Here is a 23,443-nt window from a genome sequence, read left to right as displayed (position 1 = left end):
GTTTCTCGAAATTCCAAGACTGCTCCAAGCAGTTCTGATGGGATATAATGCCCTACAACTTGGGTCAGGCTTTGCTCTGGTCCTTTCGTTGGCTGCTGGTCAGCACGCACCTTCCTGTAGCAAAATCTCCTGAGCAATAACTAGTAGCTGCTTTTATGTTCAGAAAACACCCATTAAAAGCCCATCTCATTATTGCAATTCTTTTTTTTTTTTTTTTTGGCTGTGCTTATGGCATACAAAATTTCCTGGGCCAGGGATCGAACATGCACCACAGCAATGACGTGAGTCACTGCAGTAAGAGCACTGCACCCTTAACCCACTTGAGCCACTAGGGAACTCCCTCATTGCAATTCTTTTTTTTTTTTTTTTTTTTTTTGCTTTTTAGGGCCGCACTTGAGGCACATGGAAGTTCCCAGACAAGGGGTCGAATCTGAGCTACAGCTGCTGGCCTACACCACAGCCACAGCCATGCGGGATCCAAGCCACATCTGCAACCTACCCCACAGCTCACAGCACCGCTGGATCCCTGACCCACTGGGTGAGGCCAGGGATCGAACCCACATCCTCATGGATACTAATCGGGTTCCTTTCTGCTGCACCACCACGGGAACTCCGTTATGGTAACTGATGGTGGTCCCTCCCCACCAAAGAACCCCCTTTCCCTTTCCTGTTTGTCAGCTGAGCTACTAATTTGTATGATCCTTTTCTCCTTTGCTTTTACCTGGTCCTTCCACCGTGACCCTGGGGGTCCAGGATAAATTCCATTCAAACCTCCCCACCCCATCCCTGCGGGCATAGCCTGGAGACTGGATCTGAACTCTGGTCCTCTGTCTGCCTATCCTGTTATCTCTCCCTTAATATTCCTCTGGTCACGTCACTCCTCCCCTTCTGTCGCTGGTGTCTCTATTACCGCCTCCCTCCCCTGAGCCCACACCACGGAACCGCCCAACATGTGTACGTGTGACTGCCTGGAACATGTATCTTTCAAGGAGCCCGAAGTTGAGTGACAGTAAACAGAACCTTGGAGACCCAGACATCATCGAGGGTATATGTGGACTTAGCTGCGGGAACTTAGACATGAGGCAAGATGGGAGGGCGCGAGGGATGGGATGATCAAAGAATGAGCTGGAGGGAGAAATGGGAAGTGGGGGGAGTGATATTGATTCAACCAGGCAAAGAATCCTTGACTGTCAGTGCTGGAAAGGCCCTTAGAGATCAAGCAGTCCAGGAGTAGCAAAGGAGTTTCAAGTCACGAGCTACAGCTGAATAATGAATAGCAGCTGCCTAGACTGTGTCCCAAGAAGAGAGTGCCGATATTGATTAGCAATGTCTGCCATGGGCATTGGATTAGACATGGTGGCATGTGTGCCAGAATTGACATCCCTGATCTAGTTCTAACTTCTTCATTCTGCAGCAACCCAGAAGCCCAGAGGGGAAGAGACTTGCCCAGAGTTTGTGCAGTGAATTGGAGACAAATCTCAGGGTGCTTGCTATCTCCCTAAAACCCGAGTAAAAATTACACAGCATCTCCTAGGCAAAGACAAGGGACCCAGGGAAAGTGGGTCCTTGGCATGGGATAACCAGTAAAGGAGCAGCCACCTTGGAGCCGTGGAGGAATCTGTGTCGCAGGCCTCAGACACTAGACACTGGGTTACTGCTCGGTTCTCACTGGGTGATCAGTGACCGGGTACCCAGCACCCTGGTGGCACCTCCTCTAACCTCTGCCCTCTTCCACTTGTGTTGGCCCAGGGAGGACAAGGAGGTTCCCTGGAGCCAAGGCTGTGGCTCTCTCTGAACAAAGAGTAGAGAACACAGGCAGAGGGAGGCCGGAGGAGGGGGTGTGGTCTTCGGGCAGGGATGGCACCCTCAGGATGCCCAGTGGAGAGGGCCTTGGACACGACGGCCATTAGGAGGCAAGCCCAGAGATACCTGCGCAGGTGTGGTGTGTGAGCCAGAGGAGAAGAAAGAACCTCCAGGTGACAAGAGCTGCAGGATGGGGATGATGATACCCTGACAAAGCCGTGGGGGCTTGGAGCCCAGCCCAGCCAGGCTGCTGGCACAGCCAAGCTGTGACGCACCACTGTCAGGCAGGGGCGGGGGAGGGGAGGTGGGTCAAGGTGCCCACCAGCAGCACGGCCTTGGAGGTTGGCTATTGAACTGCTGCCTCCCTCCCTGTCTCTGTCATTTTCCCTTCTCTTCCTTTCCCAACCCTCTTAGGGGTTAAGCTCTAACGATGCAAGGATCCCTCCCTTCCTCTTTTTTCCCTCCTTATCTTGCTCTGTGACAGAGACTCCACCAGGAGCAGACAGGGAGAAGGGAGTGATGCAAATAGTGGTGACACCAAAAGATCTGGGAGCTGCTTTCACGCTTTCACCTACCCAGGGCTATGAAGAGAACCCAGGCTGTGCGAGTCCAAGGGCAGAGGATCAGATCTCACCGGGCTTTTCACAAAAGGAAACTAGGAACCAGAGGAGGGATGACCTCCCCCAAGTCCGCGTCACACCGATCTGCATCCGGCTCTCCGTCCCGCTTCTGCTGTGGAGCTCTCCCAGATGCTCCTTAGGGAACCACCGCCTCCCTTCCTCTGTCCATGTGGCTTACCTTTTTTAATTGCTTTTTTTTTTTTTTTTTTTTTTTGGTCTTTTGTCTTTTTTAGGGCCGCACCCCTGGCATATGGAGGTTCCCAGGCTAAGGGTCCAATTGGATCTGGAGCCACCGGCCTACACCACAACCACAGCAACGTGGGATCTGAGCCACGTCTGCGACCCGCACCACAGCTCATGGTGACCCCAGATCCTTAACCCACTGAGCGAGGCCAGGGATCGAAAAGGCAACCTCATGGTTCCTAGTGGGATTCGTTAACCACTGAGCCACAATGGGAACTACCCGCCCCCTTACTTTTTAATTGGCCATGCCTGCAGCATGCAGGAGTGCCTGGGCCAGGGATTGAACCCACGCCACAGCAGTCACCCGAGCCACAGCAGTCACAATGGCAGATCCTTAACCAATAGGTCACCAGGGCACTCCTGTCCATGTGGTTTAGAAAGGGCTGACTTAACCTGATTTATCCAAGATCTCAGGGTAGGCCCATGACTGGCGCTGGCCTGTCTGTGCCTTCCATCCCTGGGCCACAGGTTCTAGCAATAATTTACCCAGTAAGTCCGCACTGGGTCTTTTGTGGAACTATGAGAAAAGGAGTGCTTTCTTTCCATTAGGCTTGTTGGTGGGTTTAACCCTGGAGCTGCTTAAAACACTTGGGGAGTGGCTACTGGAAAGTGAAGCCAACACAAAGGAGAGGAGAGCCAAGAATTAGAGAGAGACAGATGCCAGATGACATCGTTGGAGTACCTGGATACAGCAATTCCTGAAGTCTAACCTTAGAATTTTCAGGTATATGAGCAAAAAAACTTGAGCCAATTTGCATTGGATTTGCACCCAAGAGACTCTAAGGCAGCTGAGAGAGAGAGAAGGCCAGACTGCCCAGAGATGGGGACAACTGCAGGGATAAGGACCAGGTCTGACGAGAAAGCAGGGGTGTGCGGAGAGGCGGAAGGCTAGTCCGTTGGGATCACTGAACTGACACTCAAGAGTGAAACGGGAATGCTAGAGTTTATCAGAGGGAACACACGGATGATTCTCCAGGTGGCTTAATCTGAAAGAGGGTGAAAGCTTCTTGACTGCTACACAGGCTGTCGATCTGTATAATGACAGAAGTGCACCTGAGCCCCCAGCCTGTGCAGGATGTGGGTGGACAGAGGGTGGAGAGGAAGCCACGGCCAGTTGGAGTTTATCCTGACAGTTAGCAGCCAGTTGCAACGGATGTCCCTACTAATAGCTCTTATGATGCAAGCCGCATTCCAAGACAGATCTTAAAAGACAAATGAAAACATTCGCCCAATCCCTGCTTATCACGTACGCTCAGCGTTGCCCTCCCAACCCCTTCCTTATCAGATGGCCCCAGACTGCATCTGATTTACAGGATACTAAACTTAGTGATAAACAAGAGAGACAGAAGGAGGAACTAAATCATAAGCTTGACTCATCCACAGTCCAGGTTGCATGGTTCCGACGCATCCCCAGATGCAGCCCAGGAAGGGTGACCACAACTTTCCTTGCTGTGGCAGCAAAAGACATACTGAAGCCCCATGGCTTATAACCTAAGGTGATGAGCTCCTGAGGGCCACCAATCTTGAGCCTCGTCTGTGCTGCTTGCAGGAGGTGCCAAGGGGGGACGGGCACGGTGGGAGGAAGTCATGCCCTGGGCTGATAAGACGCTCCCGTCCCTTGTCCCAGGCTCCCTGTGACTACCCTCCGTCTCTGGGGTGAGAGGCAGGACATGGCCCTAAAGAAAGCCAGAGAGGGCCTGGGGCCTGGGAGTTATTTCACTTTACGTTTCCCGCCTCGCCCACTTGGCCTCACTGGGAAACCATCGATTCTTTTCTTCTTCCTCATCGTTGTCTTTTTAGGGCCGCACCTGCGGCATATGGAGGTTCCCAGGCTAGGGATCAAATTGGAGCCACAGCCACCAGCCTACATCAGAGCCACCACAACGCAGGATCCGAGCCACATCTGCGACCTACCCTGAAGCTGGGGACTACACCAGATCCTTAACCCAATGAGTGGGGCCAGGGATCGAACCTGTGTCCTCATGGATACTAGTCAGGTTCTTAACCTGCTGAGTCACAACAGAAACTTCACAAGTGATGCTTTAAAAAAAAACAACAGAGGGAGTTCCCATCGTGGCTCAGTGGTTAATGAATCTGACTAGGGACCGTGGGGTTGTGGGTTCAATCCCTGGCCTCACTCAGTGGGTTAAGGATCCGGCATTGCCATGAGCTGTGTGTAGGTTGAAGATGTGGCTCAGATCTGGCATTGCTGTGGCTGTGGCGTAGGCCAGCGGCTACAGCTCTGATTGGACCCCTGGCCTGGGAACCTCCATATGCCGTGAATGCGGCCCTAAAAAGGCAGAAAGACAAAAGACAAAATAACAAAAAAAAACAAACCCGACATAGGAGTTCCTGTCGTGGCTCAGGGGAAACGAATCTGACTAGTATCCACAAGGACGCAGGTTCAATCCCTGGCCTCCCTCAGTGGGTTAAGGATTCGGTATTGTGGTATAGGTTGCAGACACGGCTCGGATCCCATGTTGCTGTGGCTGTGGTGTAGGCCGGCAGCTACAGTGCGGATTTGACCCCTAACCTGGGAACTGCCAAAGGCTGTGGGTGTGGCCCTAAAAAGACAAAAAAAATAAATAAATTTAAAACATTAAAAAAAAAAATACCTGCTGTATAGCACTGGGAACTCTATCTAGTCGCCTGTGACAGAGCATGATGGAAGATAATGTGAGAAAAAGAATGCATATGTGTACATGTGACTGGGTCATTTTGCTATGCAGTAGAAAATTGGCAGAACACTGTAAACCAACTATAATGGAAAAAATAAAAGTCATTTAAAAATACCTAGGCATGGACAAACTACAAAAAAATAAAAATAAAAATAAAAAAGACATAAAATATATATAGGTAGTATATATGCACCTATAATATTCAATATACACACATATGCACAATATTCAAGGGGCTGCCCTGCCCGGGCGCTCTGCTTTAGAGGGAGCCTGCGGGGCCAGCCAGCGTCTGCCCTGCCCATCCGTGCAGCCGCTCGTGCCAGTCCTGTTTATCCATTCCCCCCTCATGGATGGACATTCAGGGTGCGTCTGGCTTTTCACGGTTGCAAAACAACAACGCCAAATACATTTTGTGCAGCGAACACCTAATACACCTTTTGCACACGCGGGAGGGTTTCTGGAGGATTCAGTCCTAGAAGAGAGATTGCTGGCTCAAAGCACGTAGGAATTTTTCATTTTGAAAGACACTGCCAAGCTGGAGTGGAGATCTTTTTCCCGTAAGGAGCCCTCCCTGGGGCTGGACCAGAGATAAAAGACACCTGGGGTGGAAAGAGCAAGAGCTTTCAAGTCAGACGTGTTCAGGTTCAAATCCTGGCTCTGCCACCTCCTTCCTATGTGACCCTGGGTGAGGCATTTAATCTATCCGAGCTTCTGTTTCCTTCACTGCAAAGTGGGGGATCAAAAGCGCTGCCTCACAAGCTGTGGCAAGGATCAAATGGCATCCTGTAGGTCAAGCCTCGCGTACAGGCCTGGCACACAGCAGGCTCTTGGCCAAGGTCAACACCCTGTGGCCGCCCCGAGCCCCTTGTGCATTCATCATGGGAAGCCAGCTCTGGGGAGAAGCTGCGGAAGGGGACTGATCAGGGAATGTCAGGACAGGGTCAGGATCCACCGTGCCTCCTTCTAATGGTCACCCCAGCGATTCTTGGAGCGAGGGAGCATTTCGCGTAAAGTGTGAGGATCTGCTTTGGAGAGCACAGCCCGGGGCCGTCTGCCGGAGCAGCTTTCGCCGAGGGGTCCCTTCACCCAGGCGCTGCCATCCGTGTTCTCGTGGAAGAAAGAGAGCGGGCTGGATTTCATCGCCGGCAGCGGCAGGATTGCTCCGGCACCCACAGAGCACAGAACAAGGACACGCACAGCTGATGGGCCTGAGGCTGGGCAGCAGGGCGGCACCTCTTGGGGAGCCGACAGGTGGGTGAGGGAAAGCTGCCAGGCTGCCCTGGCGGAGACCCTGGCCCAGGAGCTGGCCTGTCAACCTCGGTTCAGTGCCAGGGTGGGTCCAGGGAGGGGTCTAGAGAGCTGGTTGGCCATGGCCGTCCTTTGAGGCTGATGGCCTGATGGCGGCCACCTTCCCAGTCGGATCCCTGGCGAGGCTCAGACCAGAGCCCCTCAGCCACAGGCTCCTGTGCTCCCTCCCTCGAGCTGCGGGGCTATGGTTTCTTCTTCCTGGAGACCACATGGGACGTGAGAAGCTAAGGTGGGCTGCCCTTCCTGGAAGAGGAAGAGCGTGGCAGCCCAGAGGCTGTCACAGCAGGGACCAGGGTGGTGACCGTCCCAAAAGAGGCAGAGCTGAGCAGCGTGGCAACCCTAACAGCGGGGGTGACGAGGCCTCCACAGACACAGTCGGGATGAGACGGCTTGGTCGGGGAGGCCGTGGGGGCCAGGTGAGACAGTTCTGTAACTGGAGTCTGAACACTTGGTTTGCAGTCCCACATTCGCCTATGGCAAGCTGTGTGGTCTGGAGGAAATATCTGGCCTTTTCTGACCTCAATTTCTGCGTCAGTAAAATGGAGGGAGCTCCCTTCATGGCTCAGCAGTTAACAAACCCAACTAGTATCCATGAGAATGGGGCTTCAATCCCTGGCCTCCCTCTGTGGGTTGGGGATGTGGTGTTGCCATGAGCTGCGGTGTAGGTCGCAGATGCGGCTTGAATCCCACGTTGCTGTGGCTGTGGTGTTGGGTGGTGGCTACAGCTTTAGTTTGACCCTTGGCCTGGGAACCTCCATATGCCGTAGGTGCATCCCTAAACACACACACACACACACACACACACACACACACACACACACACACACACATATCAGTAAAATGGAGACGCTAATACCCCATCTCCCTTCAATGTCTTCACCAGCACGGGTTTTTGTGTCAAAGGGTGAGAGAGAATTCAGGCAGAGCTACTTTGCTGAAAACAGCCTGGGAGGAGATGACTATGCGGGACCAGTCACATTATCCCCAGAAGGACGGCTTGGGTCCCCTGGAGACTCCTGCTACGGTGACTCTACTTCCTGGTTCCCAATTCCTGGACTCCGCAGTAGCTGAGATCCCTGGCTCTTGCCTCACTTAGCATCTGGCTTCCTGCCCAGACCCCACTCGCCAGTGCTGATGCTGCCCCTGAAGCCTCTGGCTCCCGCCGCCCGGCCCAGAGACCCAACCCCAGCTTGTTGGAAGAGCTAACAGGAGGCTTGCATGAGGACCCAGGGCTCTGCATGATAGGAGCTGCCTCTGGTGGCTGGGAGCTGGGCTGGCACAGCCTCTCCCAAGGGCCCCCTCGAAGGGGCGGGGGTTTGGGCTCTACACCCCAGCAGAAGGGGCGAGAGGAAAGGCGGGGGGGGTGTGTGTTGGTGGGGAAGCAGGTCTGTCGGATGGCTGTGCAGGTGTCTGGGTGGCTTCCACACGGGGCCTGCGCCTTACTCATGCTCTAGGGAGGTGGGCAAGGGACAGAGTGGTCCCTACACCCAGGAAAACCAACTCTCCTCACTGAAATGGGAGAGGAAGGCCAGTCCCCACCTCTGCAAAGAGAGTCAGCGAGGAGAAAGACTGACCAGGGCTTGTACATAAATGGGGCGGGGCCCCTCAGCCGGCGGGTGGGGCGGGGGGAACACGGGACCAGGAGGGAATCCTCCCTCACCGGGCACCTAGGAGAGGCCGGGTACTGTGCCTGCATGATTTCGTTTATCCTCACGACACCCTGAGGGGTAGGGGCTATCTCTGTGGCCCCATTTAGCAGATGAGGAAACGGAGGCTCTGCAGGGTAAATCGCCACACTGCAAGGAAGAGGCTGACCTGGGATCTCCACCCAGTGGGCCCGCCTGCTGTGGCGTGGCTGCTCCGTGCCCCCCCCGCCGAGCTTCCCGGGTCCGGGCCGCCCTCCCGCCCGCACATCCGCCTCTCCCAGGCCTTGCCTCCCAGCCCCAGCCTCCTTCAACCGCTCTGCCTCCCGAGAGCCCCTTGAATCTCCTCGCACACCCCTCACTCGGCTTCGTCTTTGGAAACCAGCCCTGGGCTTTTTTCTTTCATCCGAGGGAGAGAAAATGGTCTCATCCCCACCCCCGGGTCCTTGGCTCCTCTCATCCATCCAACCCGAAGCATCTCTCTCTCCTCCCCATCCCCCGCACTTTTGTTTCTTCCTTCTGTTTATCCATCACTAGAAGCCACCCGCCCCCCTCCTCTCGCCTGTAGGTTCTGTGGCTATAATCAAATCATAACTTTTATTAAATTTAAGATTACTTTTTAATGGAATCAATTTCTTGTGTGGTGCTTCTCTGCCTGCCCGCGGGCTCTGCCGGCTCTGCGCTCAGCATCCCCACCCGCACAATTGTCTCTGCCGCTGGCATTTCTGGCTTAGCTGCCTGAGAAGGAGGGGCGGGTCTGCCATCCTAAACACACACAGAAACACACGTGCAGGAACACACACACACACACACACACACACACACACACACACACACACCAAGATGCACCTTCCTGCAAAGCCCCAGACATACAGCCCCCACACCCCAGGCACCCAGGCTGCGTGGTGGGGGTGGGGGAGCCGGATCAAGGTGGCAGGGGCAGGAGGAGGGAGCTTCGGAGAGAAAGACAGAGGGTGCAAAACAAACACGAACCCAGCAGACATTTCTCAGCCTGTTAATTTCCTACAGTTCTGTTTTCCAGCCTCAGCAACAAGCTGGTTTCTGCCAGTCCACCCCTTCCTCAGCCTGCTTTGTGCGGCTGGTTAGCCGGGAGAAGTGGCGGGGGGAGGGGTCCAGAGGGGGAGCAGGGGCCTCGGGTCCTCATGTCATCTACAGAAGGACAGGCAAGAAACAGAGGTGCCTCAGCAGCTGCGCCCCTAAGAGAAGCCCAACTGGGAGATTAGCAGGCTGGACCCATCGAACCAGACAGGTCTGGGGCTGCAGGGAATATTCTGGAGGTAGGGGGTGAAACAAGGCAAGGGGACGGAGGGTCAGGCTGCTGGGCAGAGGCTGGGGAGAGGTATCGGGGGAGGTCTCGAGGCGAGGGCCCGTAGAGGGGGGTTTGCTGATTCAGCAGAGACGTGCTGGCCTCCTTAAGCCCTCTGGGCATCCTGGGGCCCTGCTCCAGCGTTCCCGGGAGGCTCCCTGGACAGTCTCAGATGGAAAAGATCACGGGTAGGCAGGTGGGACTGAGACATAAGAGTGCCCCCCCCCCCCGCCTCTTCGCACTGTCCTCAGTACACACCGGCGACTGGGCGTGGGGGCTGAGGGGGACCTCACGTCTCCCCATGCGGGTGGTGCACAGCTTAGTGAGGAAGATCGCAGCTTGAGCTTCGGGGGTCTGTGAATCCAGATGCTGATGCTTTCTGTGTGACCTTGCACAAGTGACCTAACCTCTCCGAATCTGTTTCCTCATCTGTCACCGAGGATTCAGTGAGACGACGCACGTGGAACACCCAGCATAAAGTCTGGCACTTCGAGCTCAATAGGTGGATTGTTAATATTGGTATTTTATCTTCCAGGCGCCTCCCAAATGCACACACACACGCAGCCCAGAGGCCACGGAGCAGAGGCAGGTTGGGATCTGCGCCAAGGGGTGGGAGAGAGAGAGTCTCCACCACGCAGGCCTGGCTCCTGGATGCAAATCACGGCAGGACCACAGACCACAGCCCAGGATGTGCGTGATGGCGTAGGGACCGACCGGTGGCAGGAAGCTGGGGGCTGATGGGGGAGCTCACAGCCCCTTGTCAGGAGGAGAGGGAGGGCCTGACAAAGGCTCCTGGACACTGAAGGCCAAGCCCACTCCCCCAGCCCTGACTGTCCGGGACCAACGACCCCCCCATGGGGGCTCCCTCTGGGGCAGGAAGGAGAGAGAACTTCCTGCTGCCGATTCTCCCCTGCAGCCTTTGAGAGGCACCTGTGGGTTCGGGGACTCCGACCTCCTGAGGGAAGACCCAACAAGAGGAGTCTGTAAAGATTTAATTAGGTGCTGTGCATGAGTGACCTTTGCTTCCCATTTCTGTCCTCCGGCCCCAGGGGGAAGGAAGAGAGGGTGGGAAACGCGAACAGGGGCAGAGCCGGGAAGGGCTGCTCCTGCTCGGGAAACCTCGTGTGCATCCAGACGAGGAGCAGAGGCCGACCTGGCGCCGCCGATCACGGGATAAGCGAGACCAGCAGCGGGGCCCCAGCAGGGCCGGGCTTGGGGCCTGGCAGCTGCCGTGGAGCAGAGGGGGGAGGCTGGCGCTCCCTCCCCCACCCCAGGCAGGAGCTGACCCCTCACCTCTCCTTCCCCCTAAAAGGAGGCTCGTCCAACCTGCCCGCCCTCTGTCTCTGTTTGACCTCAGGGCCAAGCACGCCTGCTGAGTCTACACCTGGACCTACAGGCCTGCAGGGTCTTGTCTGGGCCTGGGAGTTCCCATGTGTGGGTCACACAAGAAAAGCTTCACTGCTCCAGGGGACTTCTGAGGTCTGAATACTAATCACTCAATTCTTTCACTCACAAGGCCACCACAGGGAGAGTCACTTAAAGGAAGTAAGTGGTAGAGCCCAACCGAGATCTCCCGAACCTTCCAAGGCTTCCCACGGCTCCCGCGGCACCCTGCCCCTGACCATGGACATGGCTGTAACCCCGTCTAAGCCTCATGGGCACAGCCCTGCACAGTGTTTACCGGGAGCTGACACTTTATATGGAGTTCCAGCCCCTCCAGGACGGGTCTGCTAGGAGCCCCGTTTGACAGATGAGGAAGCTGAGGCTGAGCAAGGCTGATAACTAATTTACACGAGAAGGGCTGGAGCTGGAATTCGAAGCCAGAACATCGGGCCTGGAGTCTGGGCTTTTCCCCTCGCCCTGCGGCGGTGCCCCCGCCTGGAGCTTCAGCTGCTCTCGCCCTGCGCCCCCTGTCTCTGCTCCCCGCTTTGGCCAGCGTGGCTGCCATCGCTGCCCCGTCCCAGTTCCCACTGTCTCCTTTCAGTCCAAGCCAGATCATGGCCCGAGACCCAGGGCGGGCTCCGCAGCGCTGTCGCCCTCCGCTTTCTCTCGATGGTCCCCATCATGCTGCCGACACCACCCTCAGCGACGTGATCCCATTCAGCGCCAGCATCGCCCTTCGCCAAGTAGAAACCCCAACCACCGCCGACTGTGCCCTCAGAGACCAGCGCAGCTCGAACTCCGGCCCTGAGATGATTCGGGATGGGAGGAGGGGGCTTACTGTCCCTTCCAGCCATGCCTACTCCCCCAAGGAAAGACACGGAGCCAGAAGGTGGAAAGGCAGTCTCCTTCTTAGAGACTTTTCTGGAAATAAGAGGTAGGGGAGAGAAGTTGCAAAGAGCCAGAGTGTCTGTTGAGGGAGATGAATCAATGGCCAAGGAGATTGCTTGTCATCTTTCAATATCTATAGAAATAACAAGCCTCCAGGGAGGGGGGTCGGTGCTCCAAGGGAACAGAAGATCAGAGAATGTTCTGCTCAGCCCGTGCCGCTAATGAGCTACAAGGGAAAGATGGAAACAGAGGCAGCCTCCACCCACGTTGGCCAATAGCCCATCTTCCCGGGCACACAGCTCTCACAGGCCCTGGACGGCAGCAGCGAGCAACACTGCCCAGGAGTTTTAAAAATTGATTATTCCTTTGGGTCCAAATTCCACCCACTTGCCGGCCCAAAGAGCTTGCTGCTTAGCTCCCCACCAGCGCTAGCTGCCAGGGGTGCCATCGTCCTACCCAGGATCAAGGAAGGAAGGCGATGGCTTCCTGGACCAGAACCTCCACCCGCAGTTCCAGCCAAAGCCCCGGAGCTCCCAGGACCTAGAGGAGTTTTCCCCCTGGTTGTGTGTGGAACTGGCTGGTTTTCTGGGCACCAGGCCCAGCTCAGTTTAATTTTTGTTTATTTTTATGTACAGATTCTCTTCTGTTTGGGGAAGAGCTTTGTGTAAATTATTATTATTTATATGATAAAGAATAAATCACACCAAATAAAAAACCCCACAATCTCTTTTTCTCAAAAGAATTACTAAATTAGGGGCTGAAAGGAACAGCCGATATGCTGGGGTTTGGTTTCAGGAAGCTTTGGACATGGATTCTCACAAAATCTCTTCGTAAATGGGCTCTGTTATCCTGAATTTGATGCCACTCACAGGCAGCAGAGGCTTATGGGGCCTCCCAGGAGGACCTCGGTAGTTTGGGCCTAAGGGTGCTGGCTTGCCGGTCCTCCACATGTGCCATCCCTTGGGGGATGAGGGGGGCATTTTAAAGTGATTTGCGAATTCAGAATGGGAAAAGGGGGAGCAGAGGAGTTGGTGATTCTTGCCAGAGACATGGTCAAAAGCCCTGAATTGAGGTGGGGGTAGGGTACATAGGAGTTACTTGAATAGTGGCATTATTACATCAGGGGAAAATGAGCCAATCATTTCTTTGCCTATTCATTAAATTTGCATGCTAAGAATCTATTGGTTGGAATGAAATGAGTCAGGAGGCAGGGATGCAGATGGGCAGAGGACCAGCTTGGCCTCGAGAGTGTCCCCAAGTGGCCCCCATCACCAGCCAGGGTAGGGAGATCAGTTCACCAGCAGCACCATCCACCAACGGCCATGTCCACACTTGCATCGAATTCTGTTTGGGAACTAGAGTAAAGACACACCCGAGGACAGGAGTCCATATTGAAGGCCAGGGAGAGGAAAAGAGTGACCAACAGCTAGCTTTTATTTATTTATTATTTTCTTAATCTCCTAAGATCTTAGGCTACCTGAGATTTAAAAACAAACAACAACAACAGAAAGCCCAGACAAATCGAGCAGCACTGCCTCCCAGCTTTTGCTCAAGCTGGGTCCCTTTCCTAGAACGGACTTCTCGCTGCCCATCTGTGTCCTACCTCGGCTTTCAGACAAAGCTAAGATCCTCCTCCTGAGCTTGAAGAAATCTACTCTGCTACTTAATGGCTGTTAAAAAGTGGGACAAGTTGCCGACACCTCCGAACCTTAGTCTCCCCTTCTGTAAATGGGATAGTAATAGCAATTGTATACACTCGCACAGGCTTATAGTGAGAAAACCCATATAAAAGAGGACCTGACATATTCAGCGCGCAATCAATGTAGTCATTCTTTTAAATAATACTTCCCTGAGCTTTTCCGGAACTCCCTACCCAAGACTTAACTGCGCCTGCCCCTCTACCCTCAGCCCCCCTCGCCCTGGCCCAGCCTACGTGCACTCTGGGAGCACAAGGCTTCTACTTCTAAGGTTTCCACCTGAGTCATTCTCCACCATGTGCCCTGAATCAGCTTTACGTATGCATGTGGCAGTCCCTAGCCATGCTTTGCGCTTGGTGGATACTCACTAAGTTGATAAATGCTTTTTTAAAAAGTTGCCCAATGAATCAAATTCCCAAGCCCTGTAAATCCCACTCAATTCCAACTCCTCTCTCCCAGCATCCGCACAAGGCCTGGTTCAGCCACTGCCAGCAGAACAGCACCAGGGGAACCACAGGAGGTGGCGGGGCAGCCGGGGAGGAGGGGGTGGGAAGGGATGGAGCCGCGAGGAGCTCCGCCGCTTCCAGGCCTCGCAGACCATGCTCTTTCCAGCCCCTTCCGCAGGGCACTTAAAATTCCACCTCATCTTCGATTAAGGAACAGCTGGCCCGATTCAGGCGAGTCTGTACAGGCCTTTAGCCAGCCAGAGCGGGTGGGTGCTGATCAGCTGGCCTCGGGCAATGAACTGTGCAGGCCCTGCCCCTGGACTGTCCAAGAGGCCCCTTGAGGGGTGGTCCATGCAGGCGAGGGAGGTTAAAATATCTATACCCTTCTACATGGTCTTTGTGGGTAAATACTGATCCACTTTTATCTTGGAGTACATGTAGGAACTCATTCCTTCGTTCACGTACTATCTACTGAGGGCCTACTATGTGCCAGTACTGTCAGAGGCTACAGTGCCATAGTGACAAGTCAGACAAAATTCCTGCCCACACAGAGCTTACTTTCCAGCGAGAGGACAGAGCAGGAGCAAACATGCAAAGAAATAATTCCATTTCAGAATGTGCTATTAAAAAGAAGCTAAGTCGGGCTAAAAGAATAGAGTGAAAGGGCATGAGAGGCGAACTCCTTTAGGCTGGATGGGTTGGGCAAGCTCTGAAACCTCAGGAAAATCTGGGAACAGAGCATCCCAGGCAGAGGGGACAGTAAGTGCAAAAGCTCAGAAGAACTGCTTTGGGATCAGCCACTCTCAGGATCTGTGTCTTTTTTTTTTTTTTTTTTTTTTTGGCCTTTTTGTCTTTTGAGGGCCGCACCTGTGGCATATGGAGGTTCCCAGGCTAGGGGTCCAATTGGAGCTGTAGCCACCGGCCTACGCCAGAGCCACAGCAACTCGGGATCCGAGCCGTGTCTGCACCCTATATACCACAACTCATCCAGATCCTTAACCCACCGAGGAAGGCCAGAGATAGAACCTGAAACCTCATGGTTCCTAGTCAGATTCGTTAACCACTGAGCCACAACGGGAACTCCAGATCTGTGCTTTTTGAGGCAAATTTCAACCAGCCCCTACTGCATATAGACTTTTATGTCTTTCTGCTGCATTTTTGTCCAACTCCTCCCTGAGGCCTACCGCGCCTGCCCACCGCTCAGTAGCCTCTAATCCCATTGGCTTTCTCTCCACAGGGCCTTTGCACAATCTGTTCCCACCACTTTAAATGCTGTTCCCTGTCTACTTTCTCTAATTAAAGCCTAGATCCTTTAGATGTCAGGAAGCCTAGGGTGGTCCACCCCTGTCCTTCCACACTAAATCAAGTTCCTTTGTTACTTTCATATGATCAGTTTCCTTTAGTCTGATCCCTTATCGCACTTGGTAATTATGCATTCATTCCTGTGTTTATCTGATATTAGCATCTGAGTTTAGTCAGAATTACAAACCTCGGGAAAGCCGGGATCTCGTTTGTATTTCCAGCTGTTAGCGCAGTGCCTGGTACCTGGAAGGCACTTAACAAATACTTATGGGGCCAGCGCTGGGTCCTACCACTGTGAGTCCTCAGTGATAGCAGCGCGGCACAGGCGAGGAAAATAGGTTGGGGGAGGGCCTCAAAACCATGGACACAGGGGGTCTGGGGGAAAGGGAGGAGTTGTTCAGCCCAGGAGAAAGAGAGCCTTAGGGGCTGCAGAGGCCGCCGTCCGGTCCCGGGAGGCCTGTCCCTTGCCGGAGGAAGACCACAGGACGCGGGAGCCAGGGAGTGGAGGACGGGGCTGTCACCAGGACGCGGTGAGGCCTCTTCAAGGAAGGTCTAACAAGAAGGAGGAATTTCGGGAGTGGAACAGGTGCCTTCTTTTGTCCTCAGAGGTTTCCTGCAAGCAGGCAGCAGAAGAGAGGGGGCCCTGAGGTCTCCTGTGAAGCCGAGGCACTGTGACTGGGAACCACAGGAGCAGGTCCCTCAAGCCCACTGCTAATCAGTCCTCACAGCTGTAAAATGGGGCTGCCAGGTGCCCAGGGGGACTGCGGGGGGCCAGTGTGGCCTCCAGCTCCCTTCCCGGCGGTTGCCCTTCCCCCGCTCCCTGTCTGGATCTGAAGGCGGGGGAAGGACGGGAAGGGAGTGGGGGTGGGGGAGGCTCTTCCAAGGTCTTAAGCGGCTCCCCAGCTGGAGCGAAGGTGCATATTTTAAGTGGAGTTTACTGACAATGGATCTCTCTGGGGCTTGGAGGGGAAGGAAGCTGAAATAGGACCATTCTGTGAATTCCCAAGTTCTTTGTATCCATTGTACTGGGAACAATGCTGTTTGTTCAGCAGGTTCACTCAAGGTGGGGGGTGGGGAGGGGTGATTAGGCTCCAGTGTTCAGAGGTTTTTCGGGGGGCAGGCTGCTCAGGAATGGGGGACTCTTTCAGGAAAGGATAGAAACTGGAGGAGCTGGGGTGGCCCACAGGGGATGTGGGCAAGCTGCAAGGCTGGCTGGGTGGGTCTGAGTTCCAGGGCACTTCCCCAAAGGCAAAGAATTGCTTCCTTCCACCTTCTCCACCCTTCCTGAGGATTCTAAGCCTCTGCGGCTTCTGACCTTGACCTTAACGTGCTGACCCAAGGCTGCAAGGGATTGAGGGGGGAGTGGCAGGGCTGTCCTCGGACAAGTGACCTTGGGCAAGTCCCTTCCTTCTTGACACTTCACAGTCCCGCTGCCTCCGTGATCGAGGGATTGGCCGAGGGACGGTCTCACGGCTCTGCCAGCTGAGATGCTCCTTGGAACAAAGCTCATCTCCCTTCCTGCTCCCACCAGAACCCCAACCTCTCCAAACCTGGCCTCCCTGACGCCAGGTCTCGCTCGCTCAGCGGTGCACAGTTTGGCTTGCAGAGGACTCTGCACCCTCGAGTGAAAGAAGAGATGCGGTCCCCGGTTCAGTGGTGGACCCTCACGAGTAAGAACACCCCTATTACTGCAGATGTTGGCTCCCGCCGCCGCCTGGATGCAAAGCCCTGCGCTCCCGCTGCCTGATTCACCGTCACCTCTCTCAGCCTCGGTCTCCTCTCTGTGGAGGACACACAGCAACAGTGCTATCTGTGTCGCTGGGCTGCTATGAAAATTAAGTGAGATACTGCCCCTAAAGCACTCTGCGAGGCAGGTCGGGCTCCTAGATATCAGCCACATACCCTCAGCCCTCCCCATCCGTGGGTTTCGCAGCCGCCGACGTGGAGGGCCGACTGCATAGGCTGTACCGCGCAGCTGAGCTTGAAGGACTTGAGCGTCTTTGGATTGGGCATCTGCAGGGGCTCCTGGCCTAAGTCCCCCTGGATCCCGAGGCATGACTGTGCTTGTATGTAATTACTCCTCCTTTTTTAGGTAAGGAACGCAAGCTCAGAGAAGGTAAGCATCAAGCAGTGAATAAACTAGGGCGTTATAATTCAAACCCAGGCGGGTGGATTCTGAAGCTGAGTGGCTGAGCATGCTCAGGGCCTCCTGCGGGGATGGGACTGATGCCTGCTCTGAGCAGGCCTTGCCTGACCTTCCAACAGCACCTGCCAAAGCTTGAGAGCCAACGAGCCGTGTTATTTACCCAGGGCTGGGGCCTGAGACTCCCCTCTAGTCCTTCCCATAATCCTGCTGTCAATTTGAATCCCCCCCCCCCACCCTGCAACAGCCTCTGCAAGGCCTTGTCTGACCCGGGGAGGCACCAGGGCCACCACCAGGAGCAGCCTCAGTGCTCCTGGGTGAGCTCCAGGACTGAACCCCTGCATTTGGAGTCTGAGCTACGGTTTGGCTGGACCTGAGACCTGGCCCTGGTTGCTCTGTGGCCTGGGGCCGTCAGAGAAAGTATCTGGCTCTGGACCTTCACAGAGCCAGAGCCGAGGGAGATGCGGGTCCGTCAACAGAGCTGGAAACAGGAGGAGCAGAGACCCAAGCCTTGGGGGCCCACAGGTTGGGAGCTGAGCCAGGGCTCCTTCCCCTTCCTCTCCTACCCCTGCAGGCACACTAGTCCAGCCTCTCTCCCACCCCTACTCGCACTCTTTCAACCGTTTCTCGCCCTGGTCCATGGATCTCCATCGAATGAGGGGAGAGAGAGGGAGGGAGAGTGGTGTCCACGCTGGTGATGTTGAGCAGTTTTCATTCCATGAATGAAGGTGCTGTGGGTTCAGGGAGGAGGGAGGCGGGGGAGGGAAGCCCTGGGTAGGGCAGCCGGGGATGGGGTTGCCATGGGAACAGTAGCCTGTCAGGAGCCCTGCCTTCAAAGCTGAGGTGCCAGGGTTGCAGGTTCCTGGTGGAGGCGGAGGGCGGAAGCATGTCTGGGGCGGGGAACAGTTCCGATCTGAGCCCCCTGGGACTCCAGCTCCTGGATTCCAGATCAAAACCCTAACCTGGGAGGGGAGCGGCATCACATCATGCTCCCCGGCAGACAGCCTCAAACCCTCTCTAGCTGAGGGTAAGGCAGCCGCGGGTGGGAGCTACACCGTGGGGGAGGCTGTGATGGAAGCCCTCTGCTGGCACTACCCCCTCGGGGCAGGAGGGAGAGGGGCTCTTCCTCTGGGGCTGGCAGTGGGGCTTTGCTTTGTCCTCCAGGCGGGAGTCGGGGCAGGTTCCACAAGGACATGGTCACTTCCCCGAGGGGGGCCTTGGGAAGGGGGCTCAGAGAGCTGCCGGGCTGGGCGGCAGGGGGGCTCTCCAACCGCGCACGCTCGCTGCCTCCCTCCGCCACCGTGACCCTCTGCCCACTAGGGGGCGCCATGGCGCGGCTTCCCCGGGAATTGCGCAACAGGTCAGTTCCGAGACCCCAGGTGGCCGAGCGAGGCAGTGTGGCTGGGATGCGGCCTCAGGACATTTGCCTTTCGTGGGCTTGATGCAGAGATTTCAGGCCAGACTGAGCCCTGAGGGCCTTGAGGAGGCACGCAGCAGCCTGCACTGCCATTCTGCCCCAGCCCCTTCCAGCCGGAAGCCACTCAGCCCTGGCCAGAGACCACCAACCCACCCAAGCAGCCCTCAAGCACCTACCGCAGGCGGGTACTGTGTGGGCATCGCCAGCAGGACCGAATGTAAGAAGGGAGCGGGGGAGATGGACATTGGCACAGCACCCAGTAGCGGGAAGTGCCGGCCCCGGAGTCCCGGAAACCGGGGTTAGAGTCCCCACTTTGCTTTTCCTACTTGGGTGACCTTCAGCAAGTTACTTCGCTTGAGCCTCAGTTTCCACCTCTGTAAGATGGTGATAGTAACAGTACTCAGCCAGGGAGCTGTGGGGGGAAAAACGTGCTTCGAGCCCTTCCTGCAGCATGTGGCGCATGAGAAACCCTCAATAAAGGCAATTCTTATGATCAGGATGAACCGTGGGGAGCAGCAACACGGAGATGGAAGCAAAGTGGCAAGGAGTCCTGGAGAAAGGAACACCCGTCTGATGAGAGAGTCGGGGAGGGCCTCTTGGACGTGGTACTCACAGAAGCCCGCAGGAAGCAGAGGGTTTCTGTGGCGGGGAAGGCGGGAGAGGCTGGACCCGCAGGAAGACCTTCCCAGGGGAAAGGCATTCAGCACTGTTCCTGGGTTTTATTTAATCCCGCCAATGCCAGGTGGCAGCCCTGGGCAGCTCCCTCCTGCCCCCGCCCAGTCCAGAGGCTCTCCTCCTGCCCTGGGCACCCTCCTCCGCTCCGTTCTCTCTCAGTCCCACGCTTGATTCCGTCTTCCTCCTCCTTGCTTCTTCCCTCTGGGAAGTCCGCTCAGAGGGAGCCCTGGCATAATGGTGACCACTGCCCTCTGAGGGCCTAGGCCAGCGGCTCTCAACCACCCGTGAGCTTGCCCCTCATGGGGCCTTTGGCCGTGTCTGCAGCCATGCCTGATTGTCACAACGGGGTGGTGAGAGTACCTTCTTGTGGGTAGAAGCCAGGGACAGGGCCCCTTACAACAGAGATGTACCTGGTCCCAAATGCCAGTAGTGCCAAGGTCACTTCTCAGCTTTAGACCAAGCCTTAGACCAAGACCTGCAGCCGCCCCGGGCTTCTGATTTCCTGTCCCAACCCCGCCCCCCAACCGACCTAGGGGACTCGGATCCCCTCCCCACGTCTCCCCTTCTCCAGCCTCCTTGGGCCTCATGGGCCCACGGCTCCCTGGCCTGTGCCTCTTCCCCCGGGTCGCGGCCCCCGCTTCCTCCTCTCCCTCAGCTGGGGCTGCGAGGGCCTGTCAGGCAGGAGTCCGCCTGCAGGCTGCACGAGGCTTCCGAGACCGAGCTGCCTGCTGCCCTCGGTGCTGCCGGCCCGCTGATTGGCTGAGGCTGCTGTTTCCATGGTGATGCCCAGCAAAGCCCAAGGCCCCCCTTGCCAGCCCCCCCATAGGCCCTATTCAGTGGCGAGAGCAGCGACAGGCAGGTTAATAAAACAGGAGCCGAGTGAGGAGCTGGGCTGCGGGCCGAGGTCCCAGCGTGGTGGCCCGCCCAGAGGAGAGAGGGAAGGACGGGATGCAAGGGAGGCACGGGCACGCTGCCCAGTCAGCGCCCTTCCCACTCCAGCCAGCTGAGGGGACTCGACCCGCACCATGTTCTGGGCTGTACTAGCCCTGGGGGGTCAGGGGTTCGGCCCTTCGAGTGCCCCTTCCTGCAGTGGCCTCTGGGGCCACTGTCCCCTCCCCCATCAGGACCGCTGGTCCCATAACTGGAATGGGAGGAGTCCTGGGCTGGGGTGGGAAAGGCGAATGATGCGGATGGGGGAAAAGAGAGAAGTGGCAGCGAACGAACGGCTGGAAGGGCCCTCGGGAGGGAGGTTGGGTGAGGGGAGCTTGAGGTGGGAGGGCCGTCAAGGTTGGGGATGGAGACAAGGAAGAAGAGGAGGAGGAAGGAGGTGGGGGTGAGGCTCAGGGGAAGAAGGCAGGGGCTGGCGGAAAGGGAGGTGGACTATGATGGATACGGGCAAAAGAGGTGAGGCCAGAACAGAGGAAAGAAGGGGAGCTGGTGGAGGGTGCCAGGCAGAGAGGGGGATGGGCTTGAGGCCAGCAGGTGGCCATGAGAGGCTGGGATGGGGGCTGAGATCAAGGAAAAGGCAGGAGATGGAGCGGGCAGTGAAGGGCGGGATGGGGAGCGTGTCGGGCACGCCCTCTGGCTTGTTCACCACTTGTCCCCGGCACACAGTCTGGTCAGAGTAGGATGCACGTGTGACCTAGTCGGTGCTCAAAGCACATGTGTGGAATGAGTGAATGCACTGGGAACTGGCGGGCTGTGGATGCTGGGAGCATGCTTGCTCTGGAATCAGTGACAGTGACAACAATGCCACTCTTACCACCTAATATCAACACTGAACGCTTCTCATTTACTACTTTCAATAATCCTTTGAGGCAGGCACTATTGCCATTCGACAAAGGTTCAGAGAGGTTAAGTAACTTGCCCAAGGTCACAGAGCTCCGATCCCAGCCTCAGATGTGGTGGACACAAGGTCAGCATCTGTGTCTGGACATGGTACTTCTGGCCAGAAACCCAATCCACACAGACTGGTAGCAGAGCAAGGCAGGGAGTCCGTGTCACAGAGGCTCCAGGATGGAGTCTGGCCATGACACCGAGTTGGATGTCCGGCTCTGGGATTGCCGTCCCTGACTCAGTCACGCACTGGCTCCATGGGTCCCTTCTCCCCGCTGGTGGAGGAGATGCTGGCTTTGCTATGGCGTGGGGTATCACTGCAGCCACCGCTCCGTCGCTGTGACAGGTCCTAGATCAGCTCTTGCAGTGCTGCTCCTGAGGTCACCCATTTTCAGACAAGAGGGGAGACCAGTACTGACGCCCTAGCTCTGGAGTGGAAACGGCTTTGGAATAAAATGCAATAGCTTGGCTTTGTTATCTCTGGTGTGCCCTTGGGCGGCCCCAAGCCTCAGTTTTCCCATCTATAAAATGGGTGGTGATGTGACACAATGAGATGATGTCTGAGAAATGACTGGCGCGAAGGGAGTTCTCAGGAAATATTTCCTGCTCCTGAGTTCCTGCTGCCTCTGCAGGTGCCTCTGTTTCTCTTTGTGCAAGTGTGTGACCCCTTCCTCCAGGCCCTAGGGGGGAGAAGGGGGAAGGGACCTCCTGCCTTCCTACTGTCTGTGCTGTCACCACTTCCAGAGGACTCCGTGTGGGAGGCTGAAGTTGAATTTCATAGGCCTAGAAAAAGAGGAGGCGTAAGACGGGGCGCAAGCCCCACCCCCTGCCACGAGCGTATGTTTGTGTCTCCCCAGAAGGGTGAAGGGGATTCGGGACAAAGGCATGATGGGATGGCCCCCTTCCTGTGTCCCTCTGCTCTGCTCTCCCCATCCCATGCCCAGCGGAGCCAGGAAAGCCAGCAGAGAGGCCAAGCCTGAGCACCAGAGCCTTCCAGGACCATGCCGATGGGCTGCAGTCCCTCCCGCCTGCCCAGAGCCAGCTGCGCTCGGGGGCACAGCCGAGTGGCCGAGCCGGCGGCTGGGAGCCCGGGCCTGGGAGGGCAGAGGAGGCTGCGGCAACCCGAGCTCTCGATAAACCATTAATTCTTAATAAACGGCAGGCTGTGCATTATTTAACAATAATGATACTTTCTGTTCCATTATAGATTAAAACACCGGCCTCTTCTTATTAATCCTGCATTTCAAAAGCTTGTAAATCCTGTGCAGCCGGAGGAGATAAAAGCCAGCTCAGCCCCAACCTGGGGCTGACACGCTTGCACCGACACGGTGGCTCCACGGCAGGGCCTGTGTGCACACACGTGTGTGCCCTGGGCCCCCCGCCCGGCTCACGGACAGGAGCCCGGGTGTGGCTGCGGGTGTGGACCTGCTCCCCTCTCCGGCGCCTGCGGGCTCTGTCTGCACCTCCCTCCCAGCATTTTGCTCTTTTTCTGCACCGAGTTCTCTCCTGCCTGGCTTCTCCCCTCTCTTCCGGTGTCTCTCTTTGTTTTCTGTCTCTGCTTCTTCCTCTTTCTTTCCCCTTCCCTCCTTCTCCCTCTCTTCCTCTCTCTCTCTCTCTCTCTCACACACACACACACACACACACACACACACACGTCCGTCACCTGCTTCTCGCTCCTTTACCTTCACACCAAATAGCCCCACGAGGCGCACAGACTCTAGTTCCACGCGGTCCCTGCTTGTCTTAAGGTTCTCTAAGTGGCCGGGGGAGGAGGGAAGAGAACCTCAGAGCACAGACAGGAGGCGCAGAAACCCCCCGAGACGCTGCAGCCTGGGGGGGGGGGGGGTCCAGCCTCGGACCTTCTTATCGTCCCCTGAGGGCAGCCCAGCGACTGCCCAGCGCTGTCCTGGGGGATGCTTGGTGCCCCTCTCTTACCCCCAGGCTTTGCTCACACCCCCTCAGGGAAACTGCCACCACTGTTAATCCAGAGCACTTGGGCTGGAGCCCATCACCACGCCGGGCCCCTCCGGCAGG

At 56.2% G+C, this 23,443-nt stretch overlaps 1 long non-coding RNA gene across 1 annotated transcript; it reads left to right on the top strand.

Moving 5' to 3' along the window:
- Nucleotides 1-9,458: 9,458 nt before the first annotated feature.
- On the top strand, nt 9,459-12,608 carry LOC146405798 (uncharacterized). Its single transcript, XR_014836649.1, has 3 exons — nt 9,459-9,565; nt 10,158-10,312; nt 11,139-12,608. It is a non-coding gene; the product is annotated as an uncharacterized LOC146405798 (long non-coding RNA).
- The last annotated feature ends 10,835 nt before the right edge of the window (nt 12,609-23,443 follow it).

This window comes from Sus scrofa, chromosome 2 (assembly GCF_054392235.1).
Source record: "Sus scrofa isolate SSC_HxYL_T2T_F1_AM1 chromosome 2, Sscrofa_HxYL_maternal_Yorkshire_Landrace_v2.0, whole genome shotgun sequence".
NCBI classification, from domain to species: domain Eukaryota; kingdom Metazoa; phylum Chordata; class Mammalia; order Artiodactyla; family Suidae; genus Sus; species Sus scrofa.
This window is presented reverse-complemented; position numbering and strand designations above follow the sequence as displayed.